This window comes from Bos javanicus, chromosome 13, assembly GCF_032452875.1.
Source record: "Bos javanicus breed banteng chromosome 13, ARS-OSU_banteng_1.0, whole genome shotgun sequence".
NCBI lineage: Eukaryota > Metazoa > Chordata > Mammalia > Artiodactyla > Bovidae > Bos > Bos javanicus.
The window spans coordinates 65,194,785-65,216,584 of NC_083880.1; the positions used below are offsets into that span (position 1 = coordinate 65,194,785).

The window sequence follows — 21,800 nt, forward strand, 5'->3', positions numbered from 1 at the left end:
GGTGGGGACAGGTGCAGTGAGTGACTGGAGATAAAGAGGAAGTTTGAGGCCAGATCTGGCGAGGGCTGAAGAGCTTGAGTCCTACAGGTGCTGGTGGAGTTAGGGAAGAAGACTAAGCTAGCCAGGAAGGATCAGATTTGCATTTCAAAACCACAGCTCTCCAGGTGGTGGGGGAGGTTGGCTTGGGTGGAGGGGGAGGATTGTTCACCTGGGGCTCACAGGGTGCTTATTTGCATGATGGAAGGGCCTGGTGGGGTGGATAGAGACCTGGAACACAGAATAAGCCTGGTGGATGGAGACTTCCGGTCAGCCTGAAACGGAGTGGTGAGGGAGAGATGAAAATGACTTCTCCCAGGACCTCAGGCCTCCATTCACCTCCAAGACTGCCTAGCGAGTGGCAATCTGAAAACTGGAATTTAAGAATTCCAGGTCTGCTGCTCCATGGACTCACCATGTATTAATTTCCTAGAGCTGCTTCATGAAATACCACAATCTGGGTGGCTTAAAAAAGCAGAAATGTTTTCTCTTGCAGTGTAGAACTAGAAGTCAGAAAGCAAGGTGTCGGCAATGTTGGTTTCATCTGAAAGCTCTGAGCAGGGGGTCTGTTCAGTGCCCCCTCCTAACTTCTGGTGGTGGCCAGCAATCCGTGGAGCTCCCTGGCTTGCAGCTGCACCTGCCTCTGTGGTCACGTGGCTTTCTCCCCTTCCTCCCGGTGTGTCTCTGTGTCATCTCCTCTTCTAAGGACATCAGTCATGTTGGGCTTAGTGCCAGCATGACCTCATTTTATTTTAACTAATTGCATCTGCAAAGACTCTGTTTCCAAACAAGGCCACCTTCTGAGCTTCTTTGAAGACATGAATTTGAGGGTGGACACTATTCAACCCAGTACATACAGGAAGATGGAAAAGAGTGCAGGCCTTGGGGTCCCCCAAGCCCAGGTCCCAATCCAGGCTTTGCCATGGAACAGCCATGATGCTTTTTCTCAGCCTCAGTGTCGTCTTCTCTGAAATGGGAACAGTAGCACCTGGAGTGCTGGGTTGTGGTGGTGAGACGTGGTCAAGGTAACAAACGTGGGGACTTCCCTGGTGGTCCAATGGCTAAGACTCTGAGTTCCCAATGCAGGGAGCCTGGGTTCGATCCCTGGTCAGGGCACTAAGATCCCACAGGCTGCAACTGTCCACATGCTGAAACTAAAGATCCTGTGTGCTGCAACAAGGGCACGGCGCTGTCAAATAAATACATTAACTAAAATATACTGAAAAAATAAAACCAAGGACAACAGACGTGAGTAAGCCTGGTGAGGTGGCACACAGCATGCACCCAGGAATTATTACTTCCTCTTTGGCTCCCCTTTCTCTGCACTTAGTAGCCTGGACAAGTCACCTAAATCTTGCGTCACTTTCCTCATCTGCCAAATATAAATAGTCATCATCCAGGTCTACCTACCTCACCCAATTGTGAATCCCAGAGGATAATGAGAAAGCTCTTTGTAAATTGCTTTTGAGTTCGTGGCTGTGATTTTTAATTATAATCATCATCTCCATGATAACCCTTGGCCATTGCCACATCCACAGCACTCTCAGCAGAGCCCAGCCTGGCCCACTCTTCTTCTGAGGCAAGTCCTCGTTGCCCCTTTGTGCTCCGAGGCGTCCTACCAGCAGGAGAGCTGCTGTCAGAGTCAGGAGAACCTTCGAGATGCTGGTCCTCCATTGCCCTCATTAGCCAGAGGAGGGAAGCAGACTCTGAGGGAAGTGACACCCCTGAAGGTCACACAGCTGGTCAGGGGCAATTGAAACACCCTGTTTGTGGTTCCTGTTTAGAGTCTGAATGGTCCTTTTTGCCTGGCTGCAACTTTAGCCCCAGAAGCAGGACCTTGGCGCAGGTGGCGGCCTAAAGAGAGGATGACACGAGGCCCAGATCTGGGGAGCCAGCGGGGAGAGTCCTGCTCAGTTAGGATCGGATTCCCCAGCAAGGGGGTCCCTGAGTCCTGAGTGGACGAGCACTGCCTCCGCAAGCTCAATGGGCAGGTCATTTTGCTCTCAGCCTGACTCTGGCCATCTCTCCCTGCTCTGGTGGTGGAGGCCGCCCGCCATGGGCAGGCAGCAGCCTCGTGGGGAGCCAGAACGTGGAGGTAACCCAAGGCTTCAATGTCCCTACTGACAGCCAGGGCGGTGCTTCTCAGCAGGCTGTGTACCCCTCAGCCTTGCCTTGGCCAGCCTGGGGAAGGCTCTGGAAAGGAGTTTTGCCTGTTTTGGCAGTTTCCCCAAAGTCATCTTCCTTCCCCCAAGCTGGGAAGCCAGGCCCCTCCTCAGTCTTGACTATCCTTTCCCTTCCTCCTCCCTCTTTTCAATTCCTTCTCATTCCCTTCTCCTGCCTTCTTCCCTCCCCCTCTCTCTCTACCCATCATCTCTCCAGATTAAAGGTCTGAAGATAAAGACCCAGTTCTGGTGGCTGGTTTGGGGGTTGCTTGAGGCCACCTAAGAATTAGAAAGCTTAGAGTCTTCCTCATTAGAGGCTGGGCTGGTGACTGATAAACAAGCGCTTACGTTTATTGGCTCACCAGGTGCCAGGCCCCGTGCTAAGCGCTTTATGCGCCTTATGTCTTTTAATCCTCGCAGCTACCCAGTGAGGCAGGGATTACGATCCCATTTTATTAAAGGAGGCTAATAACTTGCCCAAGTCCTACCCAGTCCTCAGCCAGCAAGTGGCACAGCCGGGATTTCAGTCCAGAGCTATCCAAAGCCCACGGGTGCTCTTGAACCTTTCCCATACTGCCCTGATGGAGCCTTGGGGGATACTTAGGTATCCGCAGAGGGATGCACACTTGCTCAAATCTGGAGAACGGAGGCTGTGGATTCCACCGCAGGCTTCCTCTCAAGCTTGTGCTGTTACCCCGTCAGAGACCAGCTTTCCTATAGGTGCTCGGCCCCTGGTTCTAGGCAGCTGCCCACCCGCAGGAGAAATGCCGCGTCAGGGGCAGGTGACAGGGTAGGACTGAAGGCATTTGGCTTTTTATTTATATATTTATTAACTATTGAAAAAAAAAATCCAGACTTCATTTGATTTATTTAAAAAAATTTTAGACTGCACCCTGAGGCATGTGGGACCTACATTCCCCAATCAGGGATCAAACCCACACCCACACCCCTGCACTGGAAGGTGGAGTCTTAACCACTGGATCACCAGAGAAGTCCCAGCTTTTTCTTAAGATGTTTTGTCACTGGTTTTCTTAGTTTTTCATGGATTTCCCAGAGTGTCCTGGTTAAATAAGCTTATCATCTTTCAAAGCTTGGAAGGGTGTTTGGGGGCTTGGAGGTCCTCTATCAGCCTCAGTGATGGAGGGGAGGGAGGCAGAGGCTGAAGCCAGGAAAGCACACTTGTTCTCAAAAGGAAAAGGAAGGGAGCCAGACCTGGCCAAGGGCCAGAGTGAGAGTCTGGAGAGAGGAAAAGAGCCTTTCGGCTGAGATTGATAGAAACCTTCCTCTCAGCCCAAGTTCAGCTCAGGAGTCCAGACGGCCTCCCAGGCAGGGCTGCCGATCTCAGAAGGTCACTTCAGAATCTGGCCAGCTTCAATCTACTTGCTGGGCCTCCACCCACCCCCACCATGACCTTGACCTTGACCATGGTCAGCTTGAGCAGGTGGCTCAACCAGAGGGGACTTTGATTAATGAGCAGTGGCTTTAAAACTTCTAGCCATGGAGCCCTCTCTACATTCAATAGGTGAGACAGCTAAAAACCACTGTGACTCAGCACCCTGTGCTGGGGCCCTGGAATCAGCCCATTTTAATCAGTTCCAGTTGAGGTGACTGGGACACGGAGGGTTCTCAGATTGTCCTCGGAGAACACTGGTCTCAGATGTTTGTGAACTTCTGAAATAGCATGCACAATTCTCAGAGTGTTCCTTATTCTCCAGAAAGGACCCCTAGGCACCATGTGAGTCTTTGAGTCATGACCCATAAAAGTTTGGAACTGCCGAGACAAGGATTGTTGCATTGAGTGGGAGCCTAAGGATCGGAGAAAGGTCACTAGGAGGTCATGGCAGAGGGAGGTGTTGAAGCCAGATTTCTCCCTGCTGTCAGCACATGGCTGGTTTTGCTCTGAAGATGCTGGGGGACTGGGAACCCGGCTCTTCCCCTATCGGGGCCTCAGTTTTCCCAGCTATAAAGTGAGTTCTGGACAGGATAAGCCCCAGGTCCCATGCAGCTTTGATCTGTGCTTCTAGAAGCCAGGTCTTCTGCTGTCCAGTTCACATTCTTTGCCCCTTTCCTTGCTGCCTCCCCAGCACTCCCCAAGGTCCCACTTCTGGTGGGACCACCTCCTCCCTTTAGCATCTCCCTTCTTCAGAGCTTCTACGCAGAGCCCGGATTCTAGCCCCTTGAGCCCGTCTTCTCAGACCATGTGTCCAGGCCCCCAGCCCTTTCTTCCCATCCATGCCCACTCATCAGATTCAACCAGGTGCCTGTGAGTCTGGGGGCACTCATGGTGACCTCTCTTCAGGGCCAGACGCCTGGGCCCAGTGCCAAGAGGAGGAGCTAGTAGAAGGGGTCTGCTGTGGCTCCTGGGACACACCCAGTGCTTACCTGTGTCTTTGCCCCACCATCCTGGGTTCGTCTCTGCCAGGAATGCCACCCACCTCCTTCCCCAGTCACTGTTGAAATCCTGCCTGCCTTGTCCAGGCTCAGCTCCGATGCCAGCTTCTGTCCCCCAAAGCCTTGTGAGCCCTCTCACCCCCACCCCCTCAGTGATGCCTGTCTTTCCCCCCTCTGCAGTCCCACAGTACCTTATCTGTTCCCCTCTGGGGACAAGTTCTGCTTGCTCTTTGATTTATCCTGGCACGTGGCTTGTCTCTCGTGCTAGATTGTGAGCACCAGATCGCTCGTGCAACCTTCTGTGCAGCCAGCACCTAGCACAGAGCTTTGCACAGAGCAGGTGCTTAATAGAAGGTTATGCAGTTTTATGTACCGAATCTGCCTCTGCCACTGGGGAAGGACTGGTTTCTCTGGAGCCCCCACGACCTTTGCACTGTCGAGTCACAACTTCTCACTTACCCCCTCTTTTATGTGTGAATTGGAGGGAGGCCAAGTAGGGCAGTGGATAAGAACTGAAATTCCAGTCTTGACTCTGCCATTTCCTGGCCATGTGGTCTTGGACAAATCATTTCACCTCTCTGAACCTCAGTTTCCTCAGCTTAAAACAAAGGAGTAGGAATGACAATGGGGCTTGAGAGACTTAACTGAAATGACGTGTTAAATGCTGAGATCCGAGCATTGTAGAGAATAAATGGTCAGTAAACAATTTAAAAAATATATTTATTTGGCTCCACTGGGTCTTAGTTGTGGCATGTGGGATTTTTGGTTTTGGCGTGCGAACGTTTCGTTTTGACATGTGGGATCTAGTTCCTGATCAAGAATCGAACCCGGGCCCCCTGCTTTGGGAGCATGGTGTCTTAGCCACTGGACCACCTGGGAAGTCCCTCCATAAGAGATTATAATTCATTAATTTTCAGCTAATGATTATTACCCTTGCTGTTTCAGCAGGCACCCACTGTGTTCGCACCATGCTAAGGAGCAAGGGTGAGGGACAGAGAAAAGTCATTGCAGGGGGTCCTTGGTCTGCAGGGTCTGAAGGTCATGTAGCAGGGCTGGTAAGACTGTCTTCCGGGAAGCAGTGTCTGAGAGAGACACGGCTGAGAGAGTTGAGGAGTGAGCGTTCAGTGTAGACTCCGTGCTGTAGGCAACATTAGAGCTGAAAGGGGATGAAGCAGGAGGGGACAGGGGGAGTCAGGGAGACAGCTATTCCCTGGGGAGATCAAGGAGACGAGCATCAGGCCAAAGATGGGAGAGTGGGCCGTGTGCTCGGAGAGTTGTGAGAAGGAAGCAGGAAAGAGTGGAGTGGAAGCAGAAGTGACTCTAGAATCTCCACTTCTCTGGTGACCCAGTGGTTAAGAATCTGCCTTGCAATGCATGGGATGCAGGTTCGATCCCTGGTCGGGGAACTAAAATCCCACATGCCATAGAGCAACTAAGCCTCCATGTGCCACAGCTAGAGAGTCTGTGCACCGCAGTGATGCAAGAAGGATTCCAGGTGCTGAAGCTAGGACCTGACACAGCCAAGTAAATAAACAATTTTTTTTTGTTTTTTAAAATAAAAATTGTTTTTTAAAAAAGGGCCTTAGGGTCAATGCCGCAGATGAAAGGTAAGCTTCAAACTTTGTCTTACCAAGAAGAAACCGGAGGAGTGATCACTCATGATGCTGCTACTGAGAACGACAGAGAGAAGACTGGAAAGATGGGGCAGGAAAAGAAAGTTGGGACTTTGTGGAGGAGGTAGTAGGCCCCAGTGAGCATGGAGGCCCTTTGTCCCACTGCCCAGGCTTGAGCTGAGAATAGTCAGGGGTGATCTGGTGCTCCGGGGCTTTGCAGTCATGACTCAGAGTCTATCTCGTAACATCAAGGCTGTTTACCTGGCCAGGATCTGAATGCTGGTTTGTCTGAAGTTAAAACTCAGATTGATCCCAGAAATGTCAGAAACTCTGAATATCAGGGGAAGTAATCTCTTAGTCCACCTTCTCACTTCCTCGTTACACAGACCGGAAGCAGCGGTCCAGAAGGGGGAGCCCCTACCCAAGAACGCCCAGGGAACTGGCCACACCGAGTTCCACACCAGCCTGGGGTGGGCTACAGTCCTTTGTAGGCCTGGGTTAGGGGATGGGGGGAAGAGGGTGAGGAGGGGGCCCAAGGAGGGGTGTAAAAATGACAAGCGAACGCCAGATGAGAGCAGTCCCTTGCTAGGGTGTGAGTATGATCCCAGGTGGGTGGGATGTGAGTGGGCTGGAACCGTCATCATCCCGGGCTTTCCTTCTTCCCGGAAAGAAAAAAAGGCCACATAGGTGGGATCCAGGGGAATATTGGGATGTGGGGGAGTTCAGGGGGTGGCCTGAGAAGAAGAAGCTGTTGCCAGGCAGCGAGAGACATGACTGTGTTACAGCGGCATGGAGCACACCAGCAGCTTGGGCCTAGCTCCATATAGCCCTGTACATGACACCGTAGTGTTATCTGTCACCCCTTGTTGATGGGAAAGAATGCGCTACAAAGGTCACAGCTCAGAAGGGCAGCGCCAGGGCTGGGGGACTTTAGAGCCATTTCCTGGCATGTTCTGGGTGATTGCCCTCCCAGTCCTCAGCCCAGCTTGGTCTTAGCAAGGACCCAGGACAAGTCAACTTTTGCCTTCCTCCACGTGGGGCTTCCTGGGTGGCTCAATTGGTAAAGAACCTGTCTGCCAAAGCAGTAGATGCAAGAGATGAGAGTTCCATCCTGGGTGGGGAAGATCCCCTGGAAGAGGAAAGGGCAACCTATTCCAGTATTCTTGCTTGGAAAATCCCATGGACAGAGTAGCCTGGCAGGCTACAGTCCATAGGGTCGCAGAGAGTCAGACATGACTGAGTGCGTGTGTGCGTGCACACACACACACACACACACACACTTCTCCTCTATCACCCCACCCGCTTATTTGTTAATTAAAAATATTTATAAGGGACTTCCCTGGTGGTCCAGTGGTTAAGAATCTACCTTCCCAGGCAAGGGACGTGGGTTCAATCCCTGGTCGGGGAACAAAGATCCCACATGCCAGGTGGGTGGTGGGGGTGGGTAACTAAGCTGGCCTACCACAACCAGAGAGCCCACCTGCCACAAAGAAAGATCCCATGTGCCACAACTAAGACCCAACACAACCAAATAAATAATTTTTTTTAAATTTATTGAGCACCTACTATGTGCCAGGCACTGCCCCTGACCTTATGGAACTTACGCCACCCCCCTTTAGTTACCCCACACTGGTAGGGTGGGACGGAGGAGGTGGGTGGCTTAACTAACCACCTCTTTCTCCCTTTCACTCCAACCCCTTCCTCTCTATCCCCTTCCAAGTCCCCCTATCCCAGATGGGACTTTCTGCTGGAACTGCCTGCTGCTGAAGTGGAAACCAGAGTTAATTGTTAAACCTAATAACTGGTGAGAGTTTCGCCCGGTTAGGCTGAAGGGAGGGGACTGAATGCTAGCCGTGCTCCCCAGGAGATGGGTGGAACCACCCAGGTTCTTCTGGCCTATCCCTGCCACCCTTTCCCTCCTCTGGAATCTGCCTCCTGGGCCTGCTCCTCCCTCCTCCTGGGGGTGGGGGTGGACTGCCTCTTGGACCCTTTCCCTGGACTCCAGCTGAGGTGACCCTGGGAGGTGAGTACAGGCTCTGGCCCTAGTCCAGGGGCCTCTGGGTGAGTGTTCTTGGGCAAGATGTCAGGGAGGGCATGGCAGCTAGCCTTGGGGGACCCAACCCGGAGGACAAGCCGCCAGTGGACGTTGCTGGCTTTGCCTCCTGCCTGGTAAGGGTGGGAGGGCGGGTGGGAATGGTGCCCTAGTGGCCTAAGCCCCACATACAGGACCACCACCTAGTGCAGACCACGCTACTTCCTTTCCTTTAACACTTAACCCCTGTTAGGGACACTCTCTGGGCTTCCTTAGTGGCTCAGTGGTAAAGAACTCCCCTGCCAATGCAGGAGACTCGGGTTCGATCCCTGAGTTGGGAAGATCCCCTGGAGCAGGAAATGGCAACCCACTCCACTGTTGTTGCCTGGAAAATCCCATGAACAGAGGAGCTGGTCTGCAGTCCATGGGGCTGTAAGGAGTTCAGACATGACTGAGCAACTGAGCGCATATTCTGCCACTAGACTTGCGGAGTGGGGTGATTTAGTGGTAAAGGCTTATTTATTCCTCTAGAAGCCTGTGCCTGAGACCAGGTCCCTGCCAGGCTTTAGGGACAGAGCTTAGGCTTCCAAGTCAGACAGTCTGTGGGTCAAAGCTGAGTGACTTTGGGCTGGTCACCCATCTCTCTGAGCCTCCATGCCACCCTCCGAGCATGGGCACGCTGATCCCTTTGTCACCCGCACCGTGAGTATAAAGGCACCTGAGAGATACTAACATCAGGCTCTATAGGGGGTTGGATGAGTAAATCCGGACTTTACTTTAGGAGGCTCAGCTCTGGCTTAGGGGCATGGAGGCCACCAGCCCCACCCTCTAGGACTTGACTGTTAGAACTTTTTTGTCCCATACAGTAGCCACATGTGGCTACGGAGCACTTGAAATGTGCTTTTTTTTTTTTTTTTTTGGGTGGTGGTGGGGGAGCTGCATCGCATGACTTGTGGGATCTTAGTTCTTTAACTAGGAATTGAACCAGGGCCCCAAGCAGTGGAAACTCAGAGTTCTAACCACTGGACTGCCAGGGGATTCCCTCAGAAATACTTTGGATATTGTTAAATAAATATACCATTAAAATTAATTTCACCCATTCCTTTGTACTCTTTTAACTGTGGCTACTAGAAAATTTTACATTACATATTTGGCTTGCATTATATTTTGATTGGATAAAAACTGTTCTAGCCTGAGAGTTGAGTTGGACATGTTGGAATAATAATACAAAACTGCAAAGATTAATTACTTGGGGAGGTTCGGGGTGAGAGTAAAGGCCAGATATGCCCTTACTCACTGCCCCCCTATGTCTGGGTCCACACCCCATGGTGGAATGTTACTCTGAATAACCCCACAGCCTCAAGGATAAGATCAGGACTTGTAGTGTTAAATGAAGAGCCTGTGTCTGGGTGGCCATGCTACTCGCTTGCTCTGAGTGTGACCTTGGGCAGGTAACTCCACTTGGCTGAACCTCAGTCTATCATCTGTAAAGCTAGACTAAGGGTGAGATTTACCTCGTTGATGGAGGGGATTACCTGAGATAGAATCCAGGTGCAGCTCTTGTGCCAGCACAATGCCTGGCACATATGCACAGTCGAGTCTTAGCTGGGACAGTGGCTCCTTCTACTGCTAGTCAGGGCTGTTGCTACCGCTGTTGCATCCATGAGCTTGGATTCGGTTTTTCCTTTGGTCCAGATGGGCCAGGGGCCAGAGAGAAAGGAGAAGTTAAAAAAGCTTGAGGGTGGGACTTGGGGTGGGCACTGCGGGGATGCTTTGTTCAGTACCTCTGGGGATTGCTAGACTTTGGGGAAGCTCCTTGGTTCTTTGGGTTCCATAAGTGATCAGGCTAAAGATATGAGCCCATTTTACAGATGAGAAAGGTGAGGGAAAGTGATCAGGCTGTATAGCCAGAGGCTGAATGTAAGGTTTCCCATACCTGTTGTGGAAATATGGGAGCCACTGTTAAGAGGCCCCCTTTGGGGGTTTGTGAGAGCAGAGCCTGAGCTAGAGTCTGGCATTCATGAGCAATGGTTATGACTAGTCTTCCATAGCTGGAAGGGATCTTGACACCGTTCAGTATACTGTCTCCTTCTTGAGCTAAAGAAACAGAGACCTGAGTGTGTGTATGTGTGTGTGTGTGTGACCTCTCCAGGATCAGTCAACAAGTTGGTGGCCAAGCTGGAACTGTGTCTGTTTGTTTAGATCCGGCCCTCGGCTCAGCCCTGGCGGGATGGATGGCCCTGCTTGTCAGCCCCTCCTCTCCTGCCCGGTCCCTGGTGAGGGCTGCTGAGAAAGAGGCTTTTGTTTCATCAGCTCCTTCTGGTTTCCTCTCAAGGTAGCTTCATCACCACCCTCACTCCATCTGCCTGGTTTGCATTTGTCCCTGTTCCAGGTTTAAAGGGCCCTGAAATCTGAAGCTTCTACTTTCTTCTACCATCATGTCTACTTTCTGGATAACCATAGGGGAGATCACGGGGTTTTCATCAAGAAGGCCTGGGTTCAAATCCCTCTTCTACCATGAGTTCCCTCTATGGCTTTGGTCAAGTCATTGTAATGTTTAGTCACAACATCTTCATCTAAAAAGTAAGTGTTAGTCACTCAGTCGTGTCCAACTCTCTGCGATCCCATGGACTGTAGCCCCCCAGGCTCCTCTGTCCATGAAATTCTCCAGGCAAGAATACTGGAGTGGGTAGCCATTTCCTTCTCTAGGGGATCTTCCCCATCCAGGGATTGAACCTGGGTCTCCCACATTGCAGGCAGATTCTTTACCGTCTGAGCCACAGGGAGGAACCCAAATGGTGAATGAGTGTATAACCTGGCGGGTAAGAACCTGAACTCTGGGTCTCACTCCAGCATGGATCCTCTAATGCTCTTCAGTGAGTCTTTTCACCTTCTGGGGTCCCAGGGTCCACATCTGGAAATGGCGGATGCTGTCTCCTGGGTTGTTGTGATAAGGAACTTTGCTGAGTTCTTCACAGGCAGTGTCTCATTGAATCCTCCCTTTAGCCCTGGAAGTGGACGCTCTTACTCCTGTTTTCCAAATGAGGAAACTGAGGCTCAGAGAAGTGACTTTCCCCCAGCCACTTTGCTGGAGAGTGGTAAAGCCAGAATTCAAACCAGGTCTGCATGGCTGCAGAAGGTGAAAGTGTTAGTCGCTCAGTCATGTCCAACTCTTTGCGACCCCATGGACTGTAGCCTGCCAGGCTCCTCTGTCCATGGGATTCTCCAGGCAAGAATACTGGAATGGGTTGCCATACCCTTCTCCAGGGGATCTTCCTGACCCAGGGATCAACCCAGCTGCAGAGTCCCAGCTTAAACCACTGCACTGCACTGCCTCCCAGGTCCCTTGGTAGCTGATCCCCCAGGTTGAAACTGGATTTCGGGAAACAGTAGATGGGGAAACAGGTTGTAAGCTACTGGGTGACAGATGTTATAGCTGCAAGGCCCGTGACCTGAGGCCTCTTGGGTGGGGGAGCAGGAACAAGGCACCTGCTCCTGCTGTTTCAGCCTCAGCCCAGGTGATCTTCCCATTTGCTTGATTCTTATTTTCTATGTGAAGCAGAAACACCTCATCCAACCTGGAGGTTACTGTTCTGAGTATGTGAATCCAGGGGACCCGAGGTTTCTCCTCCAGTGATTCTGCCCATCGTGTACTAGGCCAGGCCTGCAGTTGGGGCTGAAAGATGATTAAAAATGGGCTTCAATAACCTGTGGGTGGGGACTTCCCTGGTGGTCCAGTGGTTAAGAATCCACCTTACAATGCAGGGGATGTGGGTTTGATCCCTGCTCTAAGCCCGTGCATCACAACAAAAGATCCCATGTGATGCGATGAAGATTCTACATGCCACAACTAAGACCCAATGCAGCCAAATAAGTAAATATTAAAAAAAAAAAAAAACCCAAACTGAATGAATTAGCTCGGAACAGAATATTAATGCTATGAAGACCTTAGGGACCCCTGAGTCCAACCATGTTTATTTTACAGATGGGGAAACTGAGGTAAGGATAGGCCAGGTTGAAAGAACAGTGGCTATGTTTTGTCCTGGGTGGAGACCAGGGGACTGCTGTGAAAGGGGCACCTGAGGAGTAGGCAGACCTTTCTCTTCCTTATCCCCCAGATCTGGTCCACCAATGATTTCTGGGAATGCATGTGTGCGTGTGTGCTCAGTCGCTTCAGTCTTATCCGGCTCTTTGCGACCCTATGGACTGTAGCCCACCAGGCTCCTCTGTCCATGGGATTCTCCAGGCAAGAATACTGGAGTGGGTTGCCATTTCCTTCTCCAGGGGATCTTCCCAACCCCGGGATTGAGCCCGAGTCTCTTAGGTCTCCTGCATTGGCAGGCCGGTTCTTTACCACTGGCACCACCTGGGAAGGTCATTTCTGGGGATACCACTGCTCAAAGAGCTCTGGAATCCAGCCACCAGGTTCCAGGTCTGCTGTCCCCACCCCAGCCTGGGTCCTTATCACGTGCCCCCAGACAACCACAGCAGCCTCCAACTCACATGCCTAAAGCTACTCTGGCCTGTTTTCAGTCCATTCTCAACCCTGCAGGTCAATGGTTTCCCGTTGCTTTTAGACTCTCGAGACCGAATTCTTTACCTTACTCTCCGAGGCCCTTCCTGGCCTGGCCCCTGCAGGCCGCTCCAGTTTCATATTTGTTACTTTCCCTTTGGCTCCGCAGAGTCACACGGGCCTTTCTGTGTAACAGGTTCAGCAACTTCCTGAAGGTTCCTCAGAGAGTCAAATGCCAGCCTCTCAGTTTCCAACTCCATGCTGGGTCCACAAACTCAGTTCAGAGGCACTAACGCTGTCTGCTCCTTCCAGGTGTCTGACTGCCGTCCTTCCACCCGGGGAGCTGGTGTGGTCGGAGCCGGGGTGAGTGTTCCAGAGGCCCAGCCTCCTCTGCTCAGGTTGGACAAATTGACCTTTCAGCCCTCAGGCTCTTTTAATGTATTTTACTGCTGGGGAGGTGGGAGAGTTTGTCTAGGCTACAGATTCCTGGTGGGCTTGAAAAACGGGGGCAGTGTTGAGAGTTCTCTCTGGTTTGGGCTTATTTTGAGGAAGGGACTGAAATGGGTACTCGTTAAGTGCCTCTGTGTTAGTCAGCGTGCTTTGCCCCAATCGTTTATCCATCCACCATGCCTGGGGGTGAGTAACCTTGAACCTAGAAGCCAGATCCGCTGACCTGAGGCCCTGGTTTTTTTTACTAACCGCTTGGAGTTTGTAGACTAGATTCAGAAGGGAGTGTTTTCATTCTGGTTCTGCCACTGATTCCTACATGACCTTGGGCAGCTACCTCCCTCTCAGGGTCATATCTACATTGTCAGGGTAGGGCAGAGGTGGAGTCAGGGTGAAAGAGTTGCTTTGAAATCTTCCTGCAGTGAAATCTCCTTTTCAAGTGAACCCCAAAGAATCTCACTGTACAAAACAGTACAGGAGTTGCAGCCGTGGTCAAAGTTGGGGTGAGCCTGGGGGACTCTAACTGGCTAATTCCTCAGCTTCTGGAAGCCCTCCAACAATGCCGTGGAACTGTCCTGAGCTCTGTGCAAGATACTTCACAAACCACTGGCCTGGGGCGTGTCAAAGCCGCTTTCCACCTCCTGGTGACCCTGGCAGGTTGAGGGCGTGGAGAGGGAACTGAGCCAAGAAGTTATACTGGTCAGGGAGATCGCGAAGTAATAGGCAGATGTCATTGTGGGGTTATTAGTAAGGCACAACTGTCAGGGTTCTAGAATCCGCTGTTTTCTTTTTGTGTTTTCTGGCCTCGCACATGCAGCATGCAGGATGATAGTTCCCCAGCTGGGGATCTAACCCACGCCTCCTGCAGTGGAAGCACAGAGTTCTAACCGCTGGACCACCAGGGACACCCCACTCTGGTTTTCATTTTTGATTAGACATAAAGCACCTCTCTCTACCCTAGGGGAACTCCTGTGTGTGTGTGTGTGTGTGTGTGTGTAGGCAGCAGCGGCTGTGGGTGTTGAGGTGGGGCTGGGCAGACCAGGGCAGATAGAATAAATGCCAAGCAGAGCTGGGAGCATGTTGCTCCCAGGGGTGGCAGGGATTCAGGTGGCTTTAGCTCCAGTTGAAAGGAATGATTTGGCTCTTTCCGGCCAGTGCACGGGCCCCATGGAGGTCTCTGGGCAGGAAGCACTGGGAACAAGGAATCCTCTGTCTGCAGTCGCAGCACAGCTTGGACAGAGGAGGTGGATTACGAGTTCCTGGGAGGCGGCCTTCTGGGCTTTGCCTGACATTTGGGCAAATGGGTGGGGAGAAGGGGAACTGAGTGTATGTGTGTATGGTGGAGAAGAAGGTCGAGTTTGGGTCATAACATTTATTCCACAAGTTCCTTGAGCTTCTGGAAGCCTTCTAAGGAGCCAGGTTCAGAGGCAGGCGATCCTGGAGGGGTCAGAGCTGAGAAAGGTGAGACTCTAGAACCAGATGGGGCTAGTGGTAAAGAACGTGCCTACAAGTGCAGGAGACGCCAGAGTCTCGGGTTCGATCCCTGGGTGAGGAAGATCCCCTGAAGGAGGAAATGGCAACCCACTCCAGTATTCTTGCCTGAAGAATCCCATGGACAGAGGAGCCTGGCGGGCTACATTCCATAGGGTCGCAGAGTTGGACATGAATGAAGTGACTTAGCACGCATGCACTAGAAGATATTAGCCGCCATCACTTTACCAGAGGACACAGCAAGTGTGAGAGATGATAGATTTTCGTGGGCAGCCTGGTGCAGTGGAATTCATTCCGCCTGCGAGTCCGGAGCCCTGCATTCAAGTCTTTGCTCTGACACTGACTTGCTCCGTGACCTTGGTCTCATCACTTTCCCATTCTGGGCCTCGGTTTTCTTTTTTGGAGAATGGAGATAGACACATCAGCCTTGGTTACCTCTTAATGCTCTTTTGAGCATCCATTAGAATCAGGTATTTCACATCTTTGGAGGCAGCAGAATCCCGATACATAAGCATTTGAAACAGAACCACTGTGGTTGAATTTGCAGCAGTTACCTAGAATCTTGCTGCCCTCCTACTGCCCTTTGTTCCATGGCTGTTTTGGTTTTGCTTTTGGCTGTGCTGGGTCTTCACTGTAGCATGCCAGCTTTCTCCACTTGTGGTGCTCAGGCTTAGTTACCCTGCAGCCTGTGGGATCTTAGTTCCCTGACCAGGGATTGAACCCACGTCCTCTTCATTGGAAGGCAGACTCTTAACCACTGGACCACCAGGAAAGTCTCCCCATGGGTGTTCTTGGAGGTGCCTCTGCAGGCTCCTAGGGCTCTGGGAGGCAGTGTCTGAAGACCACGGGATCAGGATGATTCTTGAGAACATGCTTTGCAGACTGTCCTTTGTAGCGCAGATAACAGAGATTGTGCTGGGACACACAGGAGCAGCCTTAATACTGCTGCGGCCCTGCCCTGCCCACGGCCAGCTCAGACTGTATCTTGGTTAGGGCCTATAAAATTGGACCTGGCTTTTTCAGAAACAAGTGACAAAAGCTCTATTCAAAGTGACTTAAACCAGAAAAGGACTTGAATGGATCCTGGGCAGTTCATGGAATTGTAGGATGAGAAACCAGGTAGATGTTCCATCTGTCTCCATCACAGCTTGTTTCTCCTTTCTGTCCTTCTGAGGAACTGGCTGACCACTGCCCTAGCTTAGCAACCCAAACAGAAAGTTGTTGTTCCATCACTAAGTCGTGTCTGACTCTTTGAGACCCCATGGACTGCAGCACACCAGGACGCCCTGTCCTGCACTATCTGCTGGAGTTTGCTCAAACTCGTGTCTATTTGATGCCATCCTACCATCTCACCCTCTGTTGCCCCTTCTCCTCCTGCCCTGAATGTTTCCCAGCTTCAGTGAAAGTGAAAGCTGCTCGGTTGTGTCTGACTCTTTGCAACCCCATGAACTATACAGTGCTTGGAATTCTCTAGGCCAGAATACTGGAGTGGGTAGCCTTTCCCTTCTTCAGGGGATCTTCCAGCCCAGGGATTGAACCCAGGTCTCCCTCATTGCAGGTGGATTCTTTACCAGCTGAGCTACAAGGGAAGCCCTCCCAGCCTCAGGGTCTTTTCCAATGAGAAGGTTCTTCACATCAGGTGGCCAAAGTATTGAAGCTTCAGCTTCAGCATTAGTCCTTCAAATGAATATTCAGGGTTGATTTCCTTTAGGATTGACTGGTTGGATCTCCTTGCAGTCCAAGGGTCTCTCAAGAGTCTTCTCCAGGACCACAATTTGAAAGCATCAATTCTTTAGTGCTCAGCCTTCTTTATGGTCCAACTCTCACATCTGTACATGATTACTAGGAAAACTATAACTTTGACTATGTGGACCTTTGTCATCCTTTGTCATCAAAGTGATGTCTCTGTTTTTTAATACACTGTCTAGGTTTGTCATAGCTTTTCTTCCAAAGAGCAAGCGTCATTTAATTTCAAGGCTGCAGTCACCATCTGCAGTGATTTTGGAGCCCAAGAAAAAAAAAAAATCTGTCACTGTTTCCAATTTTTCCCCATCTATTTGCCATGGAGTTATGGGACCAGATGCCATGATCTTAGTTTTTTGAATGATGGTAGTTTTTCTACGAGGATCTATATATCAACCCAAGGGAAGGATTCTGATTGGCTCAGTCATTGTTGCTTGGGGATTAGGGCCATTCCCTGTAGTGACCAGGCCTGGGTTAAGTGCCTTCTTGTGTAGCAAATGGAGGAGCAGAGCTCTCATTAGAAGAAGGAGTGGAAGGCTACTGGGCAGACAGAGCCATGAGAACATAAAGCGTGTTTGTGGAATCTTGGGTTATAGGAAAATGAGCAGCTTATAGGCTTGCAAGGAACCATAAGCCCTCCTCTTCAGTGACAGGAATACAGATATCAACAATGAAAACAATAGGTAATGTTTATTGAGTTACTCTCCTTATGATGAGCATGTTCTATTCCCTTTCTTTTCTTTTTAGTATTTATTTATTTGCTGCACTGAGTCTTAGTTAAGAAATTGAGATCTTCAATTTTCACTGTGGCGTGAGGGGTCTTTAGTTGTGACATGTGAACTTTTAGTTGTGATGTGTGGGATCTAGTTCCCTGACCAAGGATTAAATCTGGGCCCCCTGCATTGGGAGTGGGGAGTCTTAGCCACTGGACTGCCAGGGAAGTCCCTCTATTGCTTTTCATGTGTAATTCCATTTAATCCTCCAGATGCTCCTTTGGGTAGGTACAATTACTCTCCCCATTTTATAGGTGGGAAAACCAAGGCACAGCTAGTGAAGGTCATATACTGAGTAAGAGGAGGAGCTCGGGTTCAAGTTCAAGGAGTCTGGCTTCAGAGCCCACCCTCTGATCACTATGTCCACTGCCTCTGATCAGAAGTTCAAGTGGATTCTATGTCTACTTGCGTGCTGCCCCGTGACACAGCTTGTGACCTGCAGAGGCAGCCAAGCCCAGGTTACTCTCTACTGTGCCACTGGGAAAGGCTTCCTCAGGGTGCATGCAGATCCACCTGTACAGAAATCCATTTGGTATACGGTTCTGTGGGCTTCCCTGGTGGCTCAGTCCGTAAAGAATCTGTCCGCAGTTCAGGAGACCCAGACTCAATCTTCCTGGGTTGGGAAGATCTCCTGGAGGAGGAAATGGCAACCCACCCCAGTATTCTTGCCTGGGAAATTCCATGGACAGAGGATCCTGGCAGGCTACAGTTCATGGGGTCACAAAGAGTCAGACACGGCTGAGTGACTAAGCACACATACGATTTTGTGGTAGGCCTTTCAGGAGATACAAAGAAAAATCATTCATGAACCTACCTGAAAGGTCACCGTAGCAAATAAGTCACGTTCCTGAGCTCTCACACTGTGCCAGGCTCTGTCCTGAGCCCTGAATGGTCATTGTCTCATTTAATTGCAACAACAACTCTATGGAATAGGTGTGATTATTCTCACCATTTTCCAGAGGAAACTGAGCCTCAGAGAGAAGTGACTGTCCCTTGATCAGGTGGCTAACAAGTGGCAAAGGTGACATTTGAATTCATGTCTGTGAGCTCTGTGCCCCACAGAGGGGAAGTCAACGTGTGCAGGTGTGGCCGAGACACAGCCAAAGAGTGCAGATCACTGTCAGAGAGGGATGGGAAACTGACACCCAGGGGAAAGGGGCAGCCTGGGGCCCTGGGGCCCAGCAGCCAGAATGTGCTTCCTGGAGGAGAAGGCATGGGCTCTAGGCTTTGGAAGGGGCTGGACTGGGGCAGTGGATTCAGGGAGGGCTCTCCGGGAGAGGGAGCTGCTTGGGAAAAGGCGTTGGAAGGGAGAAGCTGGAGTGGTTCAGTCTGGCCAGAACTAAAGAGCTGGGGTACGGCAGGGAAGCTAGCCATCTTTCAGGCTTCACAGAAGCCCCGCCCCCCAGTCCGTGTTATTCTCTTCAGAGACGTGAAGAGCTTTGATCATCTCCAGTTGCACCTGGGTGCCCAGGTCTCTTACCTTTTCTCCCAGGCGCCATGTAGAGGGTGGAAAAGACCATGTGGGCACCAACAGGTGTCAGCCCTTCATTCCTGGGGGCAAATGCTCCCCTGCTGTCCTTTGCTCAGAGGAGAGGCTTCCCTCCAGGCAGAACGAGCTCAAGGAACCAGGACTATTTCTGGAAAGAGCCTTGTGAGCAGCAGGACTCTCCGTCCCCTCCCCAGGCTGAAGCATGGACCTCTATCCCATGGAGAGGCCCCTTTCCTTCCCCCTGCCCCTTCCACATACCGCGGATCTCATCCACCTTGTCAGCAGATGGACTACACCCTCAGAGCCTGGGCTCTGTCCTGAAAGTGCCTTCAGATTTTTTCTTCAAATAACTCAGGTGGAAAATTAGAGGAAGATGATGTTGGTACCGGGAGTCTCCCAGGTTTCAAAGGATGGGAGAATGACAGGCACGTTTATTGAACTGGACTCACGGTGTGTCAGAGGCTTTATCACCCCCATTTACAGAGGAAGAAAATGACACAGCTAGAGTTGTCACATGAAAGGTGACATCATTGGTTTTTGCAGGAGGGATGGAGGTGGGGGAGACTCAACAGGAGGACACCCCTCCCCTGCCCGACCACCAACAGCCTCCTCCCTGCTCTCGTCCAGAGACTCCTATTATCTCGATGGCTCAGAAATGCTGATTCTGGCTCCCCTGTCTGCCCCTCAGTTTCTTCCCAATGTGAATACAGACTCTTTTCCTGGCTTGCTGTTTGCCTGAGAGCTAGAGGGGCTGTCTCAGGGAGGGGGGGCCAGGCTTCACAAATGTCATCCAGACAGGACACAGATGTTCAGCATTCCTTCTGTGGCCCCTCTTGTCTCTGGGATCCCTGGATTTCTCCAACCTTTCTTGGAGGGATTCCAGCATTTCGCTAGGGGCAACAGAGGTGGAGAAGGGCGGGGGAATTCTTTCATGGGGCGGGACTAGGACTTTTCTATTCATCATCTCATCAGATTTTCCCCATAATCCTGAAAGGGAAGGCACAGAGGCTATATTTATCCCCATTCTGTGGATGGGTTCACTGAGGCTCAGAGAAGGTAAGTGACTTCTCCAAGGTCAGACAGCTAGTGAGTGGCAGAGCAGAGGTGAAAGACAGAAACCAGTGTCTTGGATCCTGACCTTTCTTCCTGCTGCCCAGTGCTGATGGCTCTAAGCACTGCCTCTGGGACTCCCTTTTTGGCCCAAAACGTGCGAGTCATGTCCCCAGTTCACACATTCCCAAGCTTCCTAAGGCCCCAGAAAAAAAACCTTCCTCACCAGTTCTAAATCTGAGCATTCCCTAGGTCGGCCCCAGACTGCTGTTCTTGCCAATCTCCGCTGACATAAAAGGTTGGCCTTTTTCTTCTGACAAGGTGGAAGAGATTAGCCATTTGTTAGGAGGGATCCCTCTGTAAGGTGTTGGAGGCTCATGTGTCAGCCTGCACATGGGGAAACTGAGGCCAGGGACCTAAACGATCGCTGCATTCAGAGCAGCTAGCGAGACAAGGCTAGGAAGAGACTTGGCTTGGGCCGGCCTCACGTGGCGGGCCCCTTTCCCAGACAGTCCATAATTTGTTGCACTAAGTGGAACACAGTGTCCGCTGAGTGTTTACATTTTGCTCCACTTCTGCCACAGAGAAATTCTTCCTAGGGGCACCCTGGCCTTTCCCAGAAAAGTGGCGTCTGGGCCAAACCAGGGAGGAGCCCCGTGTTCCTAGGAGCGCTGGGGACTACAGCTCGGGGCTTGCTAAGAATAACCAGGATTCTGGAATTAGTGGTGATGGTGGCACAACCCTGTGAATACAGCGTGGGCACCGTCTTTACCTCCAGAGCTCCCTGGATTGGGGGCGGCAGGGCATGGGGACTGGCCTCCAGGGCTTTATGTGGTCCTGGGGCAGCTGTGTTAGCCTCTAGAACTCTTTACTGGCCAAGGGAGTTTCCTCGTTTGCTAAACTGGGAACTAAGACTACGGAAGTGGTGGCAGTGGCTGGCCCTGGATGCAAAGGTGGGATTGGGCGGGGTGTAGCGGTGGGGCAGCATTAGAAAACTAGAAGAGTAGACACTGCTTTCTTTTCTTTTTCTTTGTTTTTTGGCTGTGCTGGTTCTCATCGAGGGGCGTGGGCTTTCTCTAGTTGAGGCACGTGAGGGCTTCTTTAGTTGCGGCACACAGCTTAGTGGCCCTGTGGCCTGCTGCTGCTGCTACTGCTGCTAAATCGCTTCAGTCGTGTCCGACTCTGTGTGACCCCACAGACGGCAGCCCACCAGGCTCCCCAGTCCCTGGGATTCTCCAGGCAAGAACACTGGAGTGGGTTGCCATTTCCTTCTCCAATGCATGAAAGTGAAAAGTGAAAGTGAAGTCGCTCAGTCGTGTCCGACTCTTCGTGACCCCATGGACTGCAGCCAACCAGGCTCCTCCGCCCATGGGATTTTCCAGGCAAGAGTGCTGGAGTGGGATGCCATTGCCTTCTCTGGCCCTGTGACCTATGGGATCTTTGTTCTCTGACCAGAGATTGAACCTAAGTCCCTTGTGTTGGAAGGTGGATTCTTAACCACTGGATCACCAAGGAAACCCCACACTGCTTTTTTCATATGTGTGTCTTACATATGCACAGGTCTTGGGAAAGGTTTGAATGAATGACCTGGGCATGTCTTTTTCCCTCTCCGGGCTTCAGTTTCCCCTACTGGATCCACTCTCCTGAGTCCTTTATATTCCTACTGTTCTATGATCAGTGGCCTAAAACACATGGTTGACAAGCTTTCCTAGAGATCAGTTGCCTCATTTGTCAAACAGAGAGGACAGAATCCGCCAATCCTACCCATGTCAGGGGTTCCTGCTGCAAGGGTCAGAGAAGTGATATCACTTTGTGCCACAACAGGCTTTGGTAAAGGGGAGTAGCTTTAACAAGGCAACAGGCTCCCACCAGGCAGTAGAATGAGCTGGAACTCCAGACTACAATAGACTTGGGTGTAGACCCCTGCTCCACCACCTACTGTGTGGATTTCAATGAGATACTTCATTGCTGTGTGCCTAAGCTTTGCCATCTGTGAAATGCACCCAATAATAGTTCCCACTTCAGAGGTTATGGAGCTGAAATGGGAGAAAGCAGGCAAT

General features: G+C 51.2%; 1 protein-coding gene across 5 annotated transcripts in view; it reads left to right on the forward strand.

Moving 5' to 3' along the window:
* Positions 1 to 21,800, forward strand: part of EPB41L1 (erythrocyte membrane protein band 4.1 like 1) — a 172,655-nt gene that overhangs the window by 42,050 nt on the left and 108,805 nt on the right. For 2 of the 5 annotated variants that reach the window (XM_061437459.1, XM_061437460.1), the window contains one exon: positions 13,060 to 13,110. The exons of the other annotated variants lie outside the window; for them this stretch is intronic. The gene's annotated coding sequence lies outside the window, so the exon portion shown is untranslated. The remainder of the gene's footprint in view (positions 1 to 13,059; positions 13,111 to 21,800) is intronic. 5 annotated transcript variants of the gene reach the window in all.